This window comes from Aulonocara sp. 'chitande type north' Nkhata Bay, linkage group LG12, assembly GCF_057382095.1.
Source record: "Aulonocara sp. 'chitande type north' Nkhata Bay isolate Kocher_YH1m ecotype deep benthic linkage group LG12, A_spYH_male_GT1.1, whole genome shotgun sequence".
Taxonomy (NCBI): Eukaryota; Metazoa; Chordata; class Actinopteri; order Cichliformes; family Cichlidae; genus Aulonocara; species Aulonocara sp. 'chitande type north' Nkhata Bay.
Window position 1 is genome coordinate 1321814 of NC_141355.1, and position 17374 is coordinate 1339187.

At 39.9% G+C, this 17374-nt stretch overlaps 1 long non-coding RNA gene across 1 annotated transcript; it reads left to right on the forward strand.

The window, feature by feature from the left end:
* The first annotated feature begins 1239 nt into the window (after positions 1–1239).
* On the forward strand, positions 1240–7934 carry LOC147316618 (uncharacterized). The gene is made up of 3 exons (XR_015131713.1): positions 1240–1558; positions 2684–2818; positions 4101–7934. It is a non-coding gene; the product is annotated as an uncharacterized LOC147316618 (long non-coding RNA).
* The last annotated feature ends 9440 nt before the right edge of the window (positions 7935–17374 follow it).

Sequence of the window (17374 nt, forward strand, 5' to 3'; positions counted from 1 at the left end):
AGTTTGGGCCCAGTCACGGCTAATGATGTCAGACTTAAAGACCGGATAGTTATGAAGAGGTCCCAGGGCGCATCTTCCCCAGCCGGCAGTCGTCCGGCAGACTCCACCAGTACAACATCGTCGGTAAACACTTTACCGACATCCTGGAGTCAATCAATAAGTGATTGTCCAGCTTCGATGCGAGGTTGTCCCTGGTGGAGATTTTACACCGGGAATTTAAATCCCTGAGGGAAATCAGCCAGCAGCAGGTGGAAACACTCGCTGCTGAAACCATCTTCACTACGGGACTTGGTCAAGTCTCTAACTGAGAATGTGACCCAGCTTGATATTGAAAATGAAATAATAAAAGAGACTGTAATTGATCTCCTGGCCCGTAGCATGAGAGATAACCTTGTGTCTTCTGGTATCCCAGAGTCTGCTGGAGAGGACGACGAATCAACGGTTAAAACCTTCATTAAGACCCACCTGAAGCTTCCTGAGGACACCATAAAGAACAACTGCTTCGACTCAGTCCATCGTATCAGAGCTATGAGGCCTGGTGTCGGGAGACTGTGTCCTATTGTGGCCAAATTTAGTCTTTTCAAGCAGAAGGAGCAGGTGAAGAGTCGCAGCAGGGAGCTGAAAGGAACGGACTTCAGCATGAACGACCAGTTCCCTAAAGAGATCCTGGAACGACGCAAGGTCCTGTTCCCAGTCACGTCTCTGAACACCTAGATTGCACACTTGGTCTTGGGGAAAGAAATGTAAAGGTTCAAAACAGCAGGACCTCAGCGCTGTCAGCAGTACACAAATATAATCAAACAGTATATGAGCCACTTTGGGCTTTGCGACACATGGCGCTCCCTTCACCCCAACAGTAAGGAATTTTCTTTCTTCTCACTTGCCCATCGCTGTGATGAGGGGGAAAATAATTTCTTTCTCATCACATAAAAAGAAAGAAGAAAACAAAAACATTCAGCAACTAGAAAAAAACATCAAATCTTTAGAAGAAGCCTACGTGTCCGACCAAGGTCAGGAAATAATGAACAAAATGCAAGAACATAGAACATAAGATCAGTGTTTATGGAGATGATGTGTTGCTTTTCCTCCAACATTCACAAACCAATCTCTCTGAGATAGTCACGCTAATAAACTCTTTTTCAAGAGTTTCAGATTATTCAATAAACTGGTTAAAATCTGCAGTTCTTCCGTTGAATTGCTCCTTCCATAATTCTTCTTTTGCCCCACTGCAATCTGGAAATATTAAATACTTAGCTATTAATGTTTCTACTAAGCTTGCAGATTTAACTAAATTAAACCACATCCCAGTTCTAAAGAAAGTACACTGTAAAAAAAATCCGTAAAAATACAGTACAATCTACTGTATAAACGTGAAGGAATTTTCCGTATTAGTCATTTACAGGTATTTTTCTGTATTTCTCAACTACTGCAATGCATTGTGGGAAAAAGAACCTGAAAAGGAGGGAAAAGTAAGCGCAAGAGCAGCCATTAGGCTTCTTTCAGGCTTCATCTGGATTTTGGATTCTGAAGTTGGAGAAACTGCCTTCAAATTTCTGTGGTAAGTATTAAAACTCATGTTTCGTTTTATTAAAATAATGTTTTTCAAAAGACTCCGTGTTTTTATTTAGAAAGAATTGTTAATTTATTTGTTAACTGGTTTCGGCTGTCTCCAGACAAGTCAGGAATATTTTGCTGACTCATTTTTTAAAATAATTGTTATTTAGGTTTAACATGACTTAAGCTTTATTTTAGTTAATGTTAAAATAATTTTTACTGTGATACCACCAGTTTTGCCCTTCAGTGGCTGAACCAGTTTTCATAAATATTATAGTTAGCTGTCTGTGTCTCTCTGGGTATTACACAGCTGTGACTGCTAACTAGCTAATTAGCAAAAGTCAGCGATGTGGATAACTGGGAAAGTGAGAACTTCATGGTTCTAGAAATTATTCTAGGACTCTAATAAGTACTGTATCAATACCTGTGTTTTACAGTTGGCTCTACTGTACACTTTAAAGGGTTTCAGGCAAAGTTACACTAACCCTAGTTTAAGCCTCAGACCTTCCTGGCTGACGCTAGCAAATGCTAATGTTAGCCTCTGATTTGGGCTGCTAAAGTAAAGACTTTTAGCTAGCTGACCAGCATAGATTATTTCGGTGGTTAACAGACTGTAGTGGTAAAATTATTGAAAGTATAGTTTCACCTCAGCACATTTACAATTACAGTATGTCTATTTTGTAGCACATAGAAATGTTTAGTTAATATTTACAGACAGACACATTTTCCCTGTAACTGTGTTTTTACTCCAACATTTGTTGAAAATGTAATTTATGAAATGCTGAGCAGTATTTCTTGTATGTGGAATATTTTTGTCACCCCACTGTGCTAATGTGATTAAATACTAAAAATTATTACTAAAAAAATTCAATAATAAATCAATAATAACTATTTCTTGATTGAACTATAATGTAAGCGCAGTGCTGGTGTGCAGGGGCTCTATATGCCTTGTCTATATCAAGCTTTTAGCCAAATATAAGCAGAGATATTTGTATCTTTCTTAAAAATCCAGATCCTTACAGATTATTTGAGAAATGGATCAACAGCTATCACTACTTGAAGCACTTTAAGTCCTGCAGTGGAAAAATATCCCTTATTTCACCTTTGATCACACACTTTGGTTTTCCAGTGCAGAGCAATGGCCAAGAAAAGGAAAGACTTCCCCGAGTGAAAAAAAAGATGAAGATACAAGCTGGTGATGATCCAGAGCAGCTGGTCTCAGGAAATGAAGAAAAACCCTGATCACCTTCTCTACAAACACAAGGTGAGTTTAATGTTGTGGTTGATTTAGTTTTTCAAGGTATGTATGTTACTTTAATTATAAACTGCTTTTGTTGCAACAGAATGGTGTTATGTGTATGCAACTCTACGTGAATTATAATCCTTTGTAGGGCTGCGTGATATGACCAAAGTCTCATATCCCAATATAAGACGTATCTCTCCTGATAACGATATATATCACAAAATAGTGCATTTTCTGTAAATTCTGTGATTCTCGGGCAACTCGACTTATGTGAAATGTTTTCAGTTGGGCGTCGTGTACCTGGAGTCGAGTGTTTTGACCGATGCATGAAACTATACATTTTTAGACATGAGTTTAAATGGCCGCCATTTTCTTTCTGAGTATTTATTAGACGGCGTGCTGCAAGGAAAAGCCTGTTCTAACGTTTGAGTCTAAGGATTATTTTGAGCACCTGACGACTCTTTTTTGCTTTTCATTCGTAAACTCTCTCGAAACTCTTTCATGTGATTCTTGTGTAGGTGGTTAAAGAGGTTTGTCGTGTTCGAGTGGTGGTGGGGACCAGTTTGTGGCATAATTTGCATAGTACAGTTTTCTGGGGCGTGTCAGACTTTTCATAACCAAACCATGTCCATGCTACAGAGGTAGCCCCTCATTTAACAATAAGGTCCTCGATTTCTTTTGACTGGTCCTTCTGGTTCTGCCTCATCCTTGCTGGCCATGCTGGTATTCTCTGTGCCTTCGTCTGCGTGGTGACTGTAAGCGCCATTTATAGTTACTTGATGTTTTTATTTGAGGTCATTTGTTTGATGCATATTCTGAAATTTTATGTTTGAGAATAATGTATATCATTTCAGTTTAGTTTGAAAAGTCTCAACAGAAACTTGAGCTTTATTGTGAAAGGTTTATGTGGAAAATAAACAAGCGGACGGCGGAGCCACACGATGGTTTTATCCTCATTATTGGTAACGAAAGTACGCGTAAAAACAGTCACTTGTCCGTCCATAGTGTGGTTATTTTAAGTATAAGAGAAGGAGAGAACTTTAAGAAATAATATAGCAACTACAGTGACCATCAAAACCATGAAAAAAATATTGCCGTAAACAGTTTATTTTGCAACACCACAAAACAAAGAATAGTGTATAATATGAAACGATAGACATTTTTATATCGTAATCTGATATATATCGTCATATCGCACAGCCCTAATCCTTTTTTTGTTTATGTTGTTTATGCTCTAGGTAAAAAAAATTATAAAATGACAAACTTTTTAAAAATGTCTTGTTGTTTCTCTTTTTTGCCTCAGAATAAATTGCGACTAGTCTCAATGGCTGACACGGAGGAGCAACACAGCGACACGTTAACCCCGACTGCTGCAGTTCCTGTATGAACTGAGCAACTCTTAAAATCCAAGGAAAAGCTGAGTGTATTTTACTTAAAGCTCAGATGGACCTTGATGTACTAACATGCAGGCTGCATTCAGGACTTTGTCACACTGTTATATGAAGAGCGGTAACAAGACTTTGTAGTAATTTGTCTTACTATTGTCTTATTTGTTGTGATTTAGGGTCTGTGCGCACAAGCAGAGGTTTTTGTTTGTAACTGTAACCTCGTTTTCAGAGCCTTGTCTAACATTTAATGGTCATGAAATATGTCAGACTTTTTCCTCTACTTAACCAGCTTAGAGAATTTGAACAAAAGGCCACAGACAGCACAGCAGGTATAGTCTCATCTCGTTGTCCACCTTAGCGTTCATAAAGGGTCATATGATTGCTGGGTTTCTCTGCATTATTACAGGGTCTTTACAGTACAAAGTACCTCGAGGCAGCTGTGTTGTGACAATATAAACAAGTTTACATCACATTAAACTGAGTTTAAAAAATTAAAATTAATTGGATGACACCAGTATGTTCCTTGAGTATTAATGTATAGCAACTTGGTTGTCTTAGAGGCATCCCAGCATGAATCAGAGATGAGGTTCAACTTTAATAGAGTTTGTTTTGAGTCATGTAGTTTTCACTAAAAAACGATGCTAACACTAACTCTTCTGATGTTTACTTTTCTTTTTAGTGTTGTTGGCCTGACTTTGAGCACGCCACGCGGACGGGTCTAATTCAGTGCCAGGTATGGTATATGAGGGGCCAGTATTTTGTGAAAATTTGTTCTTATCGTGTGACAGTATGTAGCCCGATACTATATTGTCTAGAACTGCCTGCATGCAGGACTGTGTTTTGAGCTACAGCAAACAGCCTTTTGTTTTAAACTTGCATAATTTTTCTTCATTTTTTAAAAATTATGCAAATTGTCTGCGGTGCATTATTGCTGGTGGCTCGATCCTCACGGCAGTCAGGGTATATGTGTGTATACATATCAGGCTTTGTCATTGATGTGCATGTCCCAGCATGAGTCAGAGTGAACCACGAGTGTGCTCTCCAAAACAGATAGGGACCACTTAGTAGCTTCTAGGATCCCCTACTTCTATAAATGCCCTGCCACTGTAATTTGTGCTGTCCCTGTCCAGTAGCCTGTTTAAGGATTCAGATACAGTACACAGAGATTGTAGCATGCTCTCTTATCCTATGCTTGTCAGCAGCTGAGTGACACAAGCAGCTAACTTTCTATTTTAAGGATCTGCCAAGGGTGTTCTTGTGAAAAGAAGCTGCTGAACAACTGAAGTGATTTTGTAGTTTCCTTTATTCTGCAGGGCTAAATTCTTTCTTTTTACCAGGTAGACTGAACAGCACTCGCTGATGTCCTATCTGCTATTCCAGAGCTAAATAGCACTTAGATATCTGTGGACGAGATGGGAGCGCTGCATTATTTGCAGATTGTAAACATTGCATTATTGTGCCCTGTAAAAGTTTACAGATTGCAGGCGTTTGGTTTTACATGTCACAGCCTGTGGTGTGAAGTCATACTCAGATATAATTCATACAGCATATGGACATAGTGTGGCAGACATCTGAGGCATTCTGATGCCGTCACATTTTCTTGGGTCAACCAAACCTGATGAAAGTTTCCAGCTGAAGCCCTAAAAATCAGCTACGTTTGTGTATTTACTACAGTCGTGTAAAATGTTCATCATTTACTCTCTTCTTCATGAAGGGAGCATTTCCCCTGTTTTAGCGATAGCCTATTGAAGTACACAGGTGTTGGCTGAACTTTTGTACTTGTTGGGGTTTCTCTGTATTATTGTACCGAATAATTACATTTCCACATCGGGCTGTCGACCTTCGAGCCATGATTCCCTCTCTATTAAAATTAACCTTCTTGCATGGTCGTGTTTTCATAGTGACAAATATAATTTATGGCAGTGAGGAACAATGTTGGTGAACATCAGCACTGTATATAAATGGTGTCCATAATATTTTGGACATCTCTCAGTAACCCTCTGTGATAAAACACTTCCAGGTGAAGAGCAACAGAGGTTGTTTTTATTTCTAAATATAGACACTTAGACATTTATATACTGCATCATAGTATAACATCATATATTCTTTATAGTTTTCCATTGATCACAGTTGACTCCAAGCCTGCAGCAGCAATGGTTAATGCGCTGTGTCGGTCAGTTTCTTTGCTCTGCATGCTGGACACTCTGAGACTGTGCTGACTTTAGTGCCACATCAGGAAACAGCCGCCAAAGCTGAGAATCTGCATCACAGAAGAGCAATAAATACTTAGTGATATTTAATCCTTTGCCAACAAAGCCTTTGTCTACAGGATCTCAGGTTTGTTCATCTATTGAGCTGATTAACAATGTGTTGTTATTACACAATAGGATCAGATAAAAGTGCCAAAACCTGTCATATTTGCAGCTCGCACGAGGACTTAAGACAGAGCAGCTGCTTCAAACTAATAATGACGTTGTCGTTGTCTTTGCAGGAAATTCTATTTTCACGTCTCAACACTTTTCCCACTTACATTTATTTCCCTGATTTATGCAGACAGATTTCATCGACAAATCAAAATGACCTTTGTTCACCGTGGAAATTGTCGGCTGTACATATTCACTATTTTGTACGTTCCCAGGTTAATAACTGTCATGTCTGTTGTAGTCCACATTTAATAACACCTATTGCCAGCAATTTGACTTTTGAGATGGGAATATCTGCATGCATTTTGTACCACAACTGTTTCAGGTTAAAAGACTGACAAGTAAATTCAGAGAAGTCACAGAAAAATTACTCATTGCATTCATTTTCCACTACTTGAAATATATTTGTGGAACTGTTCACATAACAAATCTCAAGTATTGCTTCTATATGTATGTAGATCAGCTAATCCTCACTGCGCAGCTCAATGGCTATGATTTGAATAAAGTTTGTGCAGCAAATGCTACGGCTGTGTTTTTGTGATAATAATGATTAAACAGCAGGTCTGAACTTAAAGCTACACACGTGGACTCATTTCATCATTTTAAACACTGTATTTAAGAGATTTAACTGAAGCTGCAGCAACAAATCCTCACACATGAAAAAGAGTTCAAATTAGTATAAAAATGTTAATAATGTTAATACTGCAAAAAATAATACACAGCAAACATGAAAAACACTCATTTTTGTTGCTACAGATTTTTAATCAGGTCCAAAGCAGCTGAATTCTGCAGGCTGGACAGGAGGTCGCTCAGTACAGATCTAAACAGTGTGAGGAAAGGAAATGCATGACGAACCTGTAAGAGTTTGACCTGGAAGTTTTTTTGTGTATTATTTCATACTTGTTATTCTGTTTTTTTAGTAATGGATTAATTAATTTACTTTTTTAAATTCTGACAATAGGCCTTTTTACCACTCAGGATTTATATGACAGCTTCACCATTTACGCCAAAGCTAATTTATAATGATATATCAATAATTTGTTAAGAAAATGATCATCTGCTAGCAGCTGCCAAAGAAACATATCTATATCATTTTATAAATAACTTCAAGTAGTGAGGTAATACTGGCAGATGCTCTAACATATTCAGATATTTCTTACTAATGTTGAAGTCTCTTTGTTTCTAGGTAACAATGCAAATATTATGTTTAATGCAGAGAAACACCTGATGGTCGTTTAATAACCAGGCCTGCAGGTAAAACTGCCTGTTTACTTTGATAATGAAGTGATAATAATTTGCTTTATTGTCACTGAATAACAGAAAGTGTAACCAATATATGTGTAAATAATTAGAGAAAAGAAATAAATAAAAACTTCTGACAAAATACTGTTTGAGACCATTGATGTCCTTCCCTTTATGAAGAGTATGCAGAGAGGAGCGTGTGTAGCTTTGTTACATGTTTTGCACATTTCTATAACCTTCCACGCACTTCATGGTAACACAACTCTCTTAATTTTCAGTCTCGATTTCACAGTGACACTCAGTGCGTTGAGATTTTAAAGCTGCCTCTGACGCCGTCACCTCGGGTTCACGCTGCAGTTCTGCTGCTCGTCACAGACGTACGCACACTTTTCGTGCTCAGGTGGCTCCGCTGGAAACAGGATCTCAGCCCCATAAACCACAAAAGGTCTGAACTGGGACAAGATAGTTGCAAGAGAACAAAAATCAGACCTATATTTTGACACAGTGCAAAAACAGAACGTGCCTCACAAAAGTATAAAAATTAAATCCGCTCCCAGCGTCTCCGGAGCGTCTCCGCTTCCTGTTTAAAACTAGTGAGGCATTATTATTGTCCGTGTGCTGATGTCCTGACTGCTGGAGTCTGGGCAACGTCTGCTGCAGCTGATCATCTGTCACTCAATAGTACTATCAGTGTGATAGTGTGCTGACTGTATATGGAGACTGGGTTGTTGCTCTGGAGGAGATTATTGGCAGGTGACGGCAACATGTTTGAACCAAAATTTTTCCACAGTCCAAAAATGTATAATTATGTTCTCACTGACCACATGGTTCATCTGTGATCTGATCTCTCTGTATGTACAATCATTCAGTTTGTCGTGTGTGTATTCAGACGGATGCGTCGTTACAAACAGACGTTTAAAAGATTTCGGTTATGGAGCGCAGTCGGACGCTCACACAGGGCTTTATTCTCTTCCTCTGAGCAACCTGCTGGGAGACCATCAACCTTGTGAGTGACCCACTCTGCCTCTTTTCTTCCTATGTGTTTGTGTTTCTACCTTCATGATCCTCATCAAAACATGTAAATATCATTTGTGAACATTACACCTTTCATATTAATAACAACATAATTCTGCCTGTAAGTAAAATCTTGACTTGACTGCATGAATAACGTGTCATTCATCCAGAGCAGTGTGGAGGAGACTCATGAAGGTCCAACAGAACAAACAGCACAACGTTTGTTTCTGGTAAAACACACAGAGCTCGACAATCATCTCAGATGCTTTTACTAACGTGAAAATCTGTACGTTGAAGAAGGAAAATCCTCGCGGCTCACCGTGAACAAAGACATGTTGGCTTTGTTAGTGGGTTAGTTGGAAGCACACAATGTGCTCGCCGGGAAGGTGCCAAATTGGAAACTTGGAGAAAAGCAACAAAAAACCTCATTGGGAATCAGCAGACGTACCCCACCCACCCGACACACACACACACACACACACACACACACACGACTTTTATCAAAGAATCTTTCATAAACACATTAGGGATGAATTGCCCACCTGCATTAGGTTTTCCCTTCCTACTTTGCCTTCCATTTTTCCTGCCAACTGCCCAGGACAAAGAAGAAGGTGCACCTCTAAGGTGTCCTCTCAGTGGAGAGGGTTTTTTATTTATTTCAAACAGGCAAAGCCTTCTCTCCCCTCACACCAAATGCTATACAGTGGGCCCCAGCTTTATTTCGCTCCGTGGGGAAAAACCTGAGTAGGGGACAACAGAAAGTGGCTTTAGAATACAGGTCTGAAAGAGGGCAGCTGTAGACTGAATAAGACTCTATGTCCTTTTGTGTTTTAAATGAGCATTGTCTGTCACTCAGTCCAGGGCATACACTCTGTGGCAGCCACGGTGGAGACATCTTAAAGTGTTACACTGTGAGATGACAGAATACAGCAGGTTTAAACAGCATAATACAACGTCACTCGGTTATTTTACTGACGTGCTGCTGTGTGTGTGTGTGTGTGTGTGTGTGTGTGTGTGTGTGTGTGTGTGTGTGTGTGTGTGTGTGTGTGTGTGTGTGTGTGTGTGTGTGCCATTGAAGGCCCTCTCCAGGTGAAGGAAAGTGAGGAAGGTGATTCTCTTTGTCACCCTGTCTTCACTACCTTGTCCTGCTTTGTGTCCCTGAAACTATAATGAGAATTTCAAGTGTGCAGCCACCTGGTAGATCCACTTTCTTTTCTGTGGCCGTTCCAGTTCCATACTGGCTTTGGCTGCTAAAGTATCACTGGAAGACTGGTCTGTCCATCGCTACAGCCGACGATGGACTTGTTGAGCTCTCAGGGAGAAATTTAGCTTGTTTCATAAAGTGGAATAAAAGAGACACTTTGAATTTTGAATGTTATTTAAAATTGTTCAGTATTTGTACGATATATTTTTATGATGCTGTTTTTATTAAATGGGGCTTCCTTATTAAAAATAAGATGACGTTTCACTAAATAAACCAAGATGAGAAGAATATTTGTATTTATTTACCAGCTTAAATTTTCATCATGTTAAAATGTGGACATGAACAAAGAGGCCCTGGTGGAGTCCACAGGGGTTATTCATAGACAAACAAATATCATCTTTGTTGCCAGAGTGATATTAAACCATATTTCCTTATTATAAAAAGACTGCTGAGCTCACCACAGTTCAGTGAAGCTTGTTCATACGAGTGTAACGCGTTTCTGTTTTACAGCCATGTCCTGCTTCAAATAGGAGAAACACTGGAGGAGGAATTAGGGCAGTTATCAGGGACCCCCAGTGTCAATCCCTGTGCTCCTCTCAATCATCAGCTCTCCTCACCGGGCCTGAAAGATGCCTCAGACTTTTGTCACCAGCAGGTTATTGTATTTCTAATTAAGCCAGGTTAATCTCTGAAGCCGCTTTGTGTTGTTTGCAAAGTGATATGGGGCCATCACTATGGCAGAAGTACCAGGACAGTGCAACGGAACAGAGAATGGCTGTTTTCACAGAGCAGTAACTGAACATCTCCCAGGAAAATGACACATGTTATATGCAGGAGAAGCCTGGCAGTGCTGGGGCGAGTCGCGGCGTTGTCCCGCTGAGACGATGGAGGACGTGAACAGAAAGACTGCTCAGTGGTTTTACTTGCACCAATAAGGAAAACATGAGATGAACTGTAAATTATAAACTAAAATCCTGTTTCTGTTTTTTATTGGACCAAATTAATGTTAGTGCCGCTCACTCACTATTATTGCCTGAATACAACACTTGGATCACAGGGAGGGCCAAGATGTCACCCCCAGTGTATCTGATCAGAGGACATGTTGCTTCACAGTGGTCGTGTGTGCTGTGCAGGCTGGATGTGTCATGCAGCCTGAGCGGCGAAGCCATCCTACCGTCTCTGTGTTCCTCAGACACTTACAGAGAGCCGTCTCTCTTCCCTCGGATCAAATTTCAGGCCAAAATAAAGAGTTTCAACACTTTTGTCAGAGAAGTGAAAGACTCATCTCTCTGTGGGTCAGCGTGGACAGACGCCAGCAATACTGTGCTTCTGACCTACTTATGTGAACCGGCAACAGACTTCCACAGTCCAAACAACACAAAGGAGCTACCTATAAAACAAACATGGCAGCAGGCTTTGTGCCTCATGTGATTGTGGATGGGGGCGGGGCTTAGGTTAGGGTTACTCAGTTAGTCTGAAATTTCAAATGAATATAAACAAAGTTATAATAAATTATAGAGCTTTACTTGACTACATGTATGTATGTTATTGCAGCTACGATCTGCAAACGTTTCCAACAACGTTTAGTTTGTGCACATCACCTGAGCCTGTGGGCCTCCACAGAGGAGCGACATCATCTGTAGCAACTGATTCTGGATCAGCTGGAGAGACATGCCTGTTAGCACTAACATGCTGCTTTCAGTGCCTTTAACGGGACAGGAAATCATAACGTCGATTTTGGGAGTTCACAGTATTTTTTGTTTGATCAGTCATTCGGCTGCTACTCGTTTTTGTGTATGTTGTGAGACACGAGACAAGAATGAGCGATACATGTTTCAAAAAGACATTCAGAGCAAAAAGTGAGTGTGTGTGTGTGTGTGTGTGTGTGTGTGTGACAGATAGATAGATATAAGGAGAGCTTTACATTATTTTATTTGTGCCTCGTATGTTTGGACATGTTTTGATAAATGTTCTGTACATTTTTCACTTTCTTAGTAACGTATGCGGGAAGCTCAAGGCTTTTGCACATGATCTAAAATAACATCAAGTGTCCTGCAGCCTGCAGCACCTTTTCCTGTTGAAAGCATGTCCAGTACTGCAACATATGGCAGAAAGTTAATTGAATGCGGTGCACAGCCTTCTTCCTTGGTGTCATTCATATATCTGGATGACTGCATTTATTTTTGCCATGGTGGGATCCAGTTTCACTGGGAGAAAAAAGTTTACCAGCATGATTCGTATGATTCATCACAGTTCCTCCCAAAAGCTGTGTGCAAAAAAATTAACATGCAATTACCGTGTCAGACAGTAGGAAGAAATAGCTTCAGCTTACCGAGAGCTCTGTGACAGGTACATTGTGGGAGAAGTGATTCTTGCACAGGGGGTAAGTGAATTGTCATTACCTGTCTGTTTCTTATGACACTTGGCTGGGTGCCATCTGATTTGTTACTGGAGTTTTGAATTGGCCTGCTGCCCTCGCTGCGGCAGGCAGCCGAACCAACCAGATTAGCAGGGGGCAGACATTAGCCTCTCCTTACAGGTCAAGAGCTCAGCCACTCAGAGGTTACACATCAGTCAAGCAGGGTGTGAGATTTGTGAAGTTGGGGAGCAGAGATGTGCCTCTTTGTGCTTATTCAAACATCACAAAATGATGGGGGAGGGACGGGGGAGGGGGGTATAAGAAATGCTGGATGGCTGCTCTGCTTGGAGTGGCTGATTCATGGTGAAAACCACAGTGAGAAGGATCAATACAGTCTATGCTGTCTCCATTAGCTTGATTAAAAAGAGGATGGATGAGAGCTACAAGCTAAACATCTTTATTCCACAAATTATAGAGGGATAAACATCTGGTCTGTAAACAGATGCAGAAAAGAGAACGTCACACTCAGGGTCAGCTGATGGCTTTGTGCTTTACTGACGGGGGAAGATTTCACTCATTAATATTCCACAGAGTGATCGCAGGGCAGGGTTCAGCTCATAGGACAGTAAATCTGGAAGCAATTCATCGCTGCATCTCTTATATTTCCTTTAACTAACCTGCGTGTTATTTTGTCTAAATCTGTTTTGCATCTTTGTATGAAATTCCAGAATGACGTTGTTGTTGTTGTGTTAGGTGAATACAATGAAATGGTACATAATCAAATGTGAGAGGGTTCAGCTTCCAGCCTGGGCATGTGTAAGTAGTAAGGCTCCCCAGACTAGGCCACCAATGCTACCCACGCCGGTCCGCCATATGTGAGATAGAAAACTGAAGCTATATCGGATGGACGTCACCCGGATATAAAAAACGCCCACATGTTGAGGAACCAGGACACACTGATTCAATTTAATTTATATAGCACCATGTCACAAAAACAGCTGCCTAAAGCCGTTTTCTATTGTAAGGTAAAGACTACAATAATAAGTTAAACCGTACCTTAAAAACCATCTCCAGACCCAGCAGTGATGATCCACCTGGTAAAGTAAATCCGTTGGCCTTCAGACAACAACTCTGACAGCTAAAGATCCAAATGGCACACGCAAAATAACCCAAAACCACAGACGCCAGTGTGTCAGTAACTAAATCACACACAGTACACGTGAATTTAATGTAAAGCAGTTATCCTTGTTCTAATTATTGTACTATTGTAGTGTCTACCTTACAGTATAAAGCACTTTGAGGAGGCTGTTGTTGTGATTTTATAAATAAAACTGAAATGAATTAAAAGATACAAAACCTGCAGTGTCCACGTCAGTAATCTGCGTCTCCTGTTCTGCCTTGCATGCATCACGCAGCATACGCTCTTATGCACTTTGGCTGAGTTAGAAATGATTCATTGAAGTCACTTCCTCCGAGTTCCTTTCCTCAAAGACTGATAATGATTCTTTGCCTCTCTTATCATTTAAAAGAGATCAAAGAGCAAAATTAGTCCCATTTTTCCCTTACAGTGACATAAGTGTTGACCTGGGAATATCCATGCCAGGCACACCAGAAATCATCAGGGAAGTAATGTTCAATTATACACACCATTTATTGTATTCCACTGGGCAAAATTAGAGTGGGAGGTTAAAGCAAGACAGAGGGTATCCCCATCATTTTGGTATCACTGCCCTAAAAGCCACTGACCTTTTATATTAGCACGAAGAAACACATTTGGTGTCATAACTCATGTCTTTGTGACATATTTCAGGCTCTATTAGCATTTTTGGCCTCTAATAGCTCCGTCCGAAGATTGTCACTTTTCCATAATATGAATACACATGTCTCTAAAAGTGAAGCAAAAGCTTTTCTGAATTAACATTATCGATTGCAGTGGAATTAAGTGCCTGTGTAATGGTTAATGGAAGGTTAATGTTAAAGTCTTAAGATAAGGTGTGGGGCTTAAAACACATGTATTGATTCTACAGCTCAGTGGGTGATTTCAGACATGCTTAGATATATATGCTTCTCTGCACACTTTCACTATCTTTGTCCTCCTAAAAGCCTGTTTGTCTATTTGCCAGCAGTTTGTAGTTTAACCTTAATGTTATGGTAAATGGTAGAAATTATGCTACATTATTGTTTATTCAAACGGGTTAGATCATTTTAATTATGGTCCTTAAAGCTAGTTTGAGCAGGTGTGACTGGACCCCCAGGCCTTCAGCACTGACCACTTACTATGGCTCCTCTTGTTGTTGGTGGGCCTGACAGATCCATGTGATTCCAGTGCGAGTGGCTCCAGCAGATCCCAGGAGCAACATCGGAGATCTCTGTCCAGAAGAGCGCGGTCCTGGGAACAGCTAAGATACTGCAGGACCCTCAGGACCCTCCCAGGCCTCTGGTAGAGGACCCGAGCTTGGAGGCTAGACCGCCCGCAGGGGCGAGTGGGGAATTTTTATTTTGTTATATCAGACAGACATCAAATATTCCAATGTGATGAAAAAGATGAATGAATTATTTAACTTTATACACAAATCATAAGGACACATTTTATATTCATTTTGAAATAGAACCATCTGTATCTGTGAAACTGCTTTAACGTTGTTTTTCTTTCAAAACTTTGAATTTTCCAGGATGTAAGCAGGCGGCTTGGTGCTACTTGCTGCAGGAGAGGCTGGATCTATGGCTGGCCAGGGTCAGTCAATGATCAGTGTGGCACAGCACCATGGTATTCCTGCTTATTGCACAGACACTGTCGCAGGTGTTTCCCGTTAATATTTTGTGTGTTTTAATAAGTTATAAACATGGTTATTCATATGTTAATAAATAGAAACAGGCAATTTTGCAGCTCTGTTTCCTGCTTATTATCTAGAAATGACCACAGGGAATTAAGTGGTAATAACTTGGAAATTACCATTAATTAATTCTTGTTTCTGTCTTGTTATTATTACCACTTTATTACTGAGCTGTATTTCCACATTATTACACCCAGTTGTTGGGTCCTTATAATCCAGTTACATAGGTTTCAGTGTAATATTACTGCACTGGAACCACTGTCGCTATCACTATATTACTTAAGTGGTTATTACTTTGCTAAATAAGAATAAGATTATTACGCTTGTGTTTCTGCCTTGTTACCCTTTGTTAGCACTTTATTACCGAGCTGTAATACAAATGCTACAAAAATTAAAATATTTCACAGGCATTAGTTTCCATCAAAATTAGAAAAGATAAGACAAACTTTAGTATAAGTTAATAGATGGATTTGGGTTACTGCATTTGAAACCTTAGTTACAACTCAATATGGTAATAGTTGGAAACAAGAAGGTACTAATACAGAAATAGGAAGTTATTACCCAAGAAATAACTCAGTAATAGCTTTGATGAACATCTTTTAGCTCCTAATACTGAAAGTTATATAATAAGGCATTAAGAGGCCAGACACTGTGGGTAATCATGTGGAAACAGGAACAGTATAATAATAAATTGTATTTGTAACATTTTCAAAATTAGCTAGGAATAAAATTACAACAGCCTTTTAGTTTATGCACTGACTGTATAGTGATAGTAACCCCATAATAATAAGGTAATATTAGCTAATGCCTTGGATATTACCATATCATAATGGTGAAATGTTACTAATGCAGATATTTTACTAGGTAATTTCCTTTCTTTGAAGGTAACAGTGTAAATATTGAGTTTATTATTGCGCCTTAATACCTGGAAATGCTTGGAGTAGTTTTGATGCAACTATTTATTAATAATCAACTATTAAAGAAAATGTCAAGTAATAAAGACATGTGGTCTCAGCCATACAGCATATGGCCCCCTGCTCATCCCAGTGAGCTAAACCAGCACCAGCAAAGTTTAACCTAAAACCTCCGACACGTTTCAGTACACCGGGACTAAGACTCTGTGAACACACTAAACCCTTTCTAGTGTTTTTCAGCCAGTACAGGCCAGGACAGCAGCAAATGTCTACCTCAGGGTGAGTGGGATATTCCCCCAGTGTAGCTTCAACAGTGTAAGTCTCGGCTTTTCTGACTCCTGCAGTGCCCGTCAACATCTTCTGCTCTGGTTGTGATGTATGGTAGGCTTTCATTTTTATCCTGCTATCTCCTTTTTGACTGGGGTTTATCTTTGTAAATCTACCTCCTGTACAGTAGATGGCACAGAGCATGTGTGTGGTTGCCGTGGCTTTAGTGAAGTGGCCACAGCAATGCTAACCAAAAATGTTGATTTTCAAATCCACGTCTTCCAGGCTTTTCCTTCGAAAATCCCTTTCTTTAGTCTCAAATTTGAGAGAATGATTGTTGGTGGTACAGGTGACATACATCTAATGAAATTATTTATTCATTTGAAACATGAAATAATATCTGAGGCACAAAATGCATTTGAAGTGAAACTCTTACTTTGGGGGAGAATTGATTGAGAGAAAATGAGATAATGTTTCCCTGATTCAGCGAACTCTCCGTGAAGAAAGGACTCTTTCAAGAAGCGCAACATGATTATTGTGCTACGAGGAATAGAACATTTTAAGGTTATACATCTTGTTGGTTGCACATGTGTTTTTCAAAAACTGGGGGGGGTGGAAGATTCAGTGATGATATCAAAAGAGCACCCACTGTTGAGAACATCTATTCTGAACTCAGAGCTAAAGCAGACAAAAAGCAGTGGCATCAATTCAGCAAGATTAAAAGAAAGCCTACTGTACTATTGAGTGCATCAATTCTAGAGTACAAAAGAGGGAGGTAAGTGTTGAGATGAGGAGAGGGCTGGCTCCAGTCTCTACATAACCTCTTGCCCCAACACAAAGCAGTGGTTTGAACCTCTCAGAGCAGCCGCATTCATACGGATAGGCCTGTCTACATGCTAAATCCAGGAAGCTACAGTTTGAAGCACTAAACC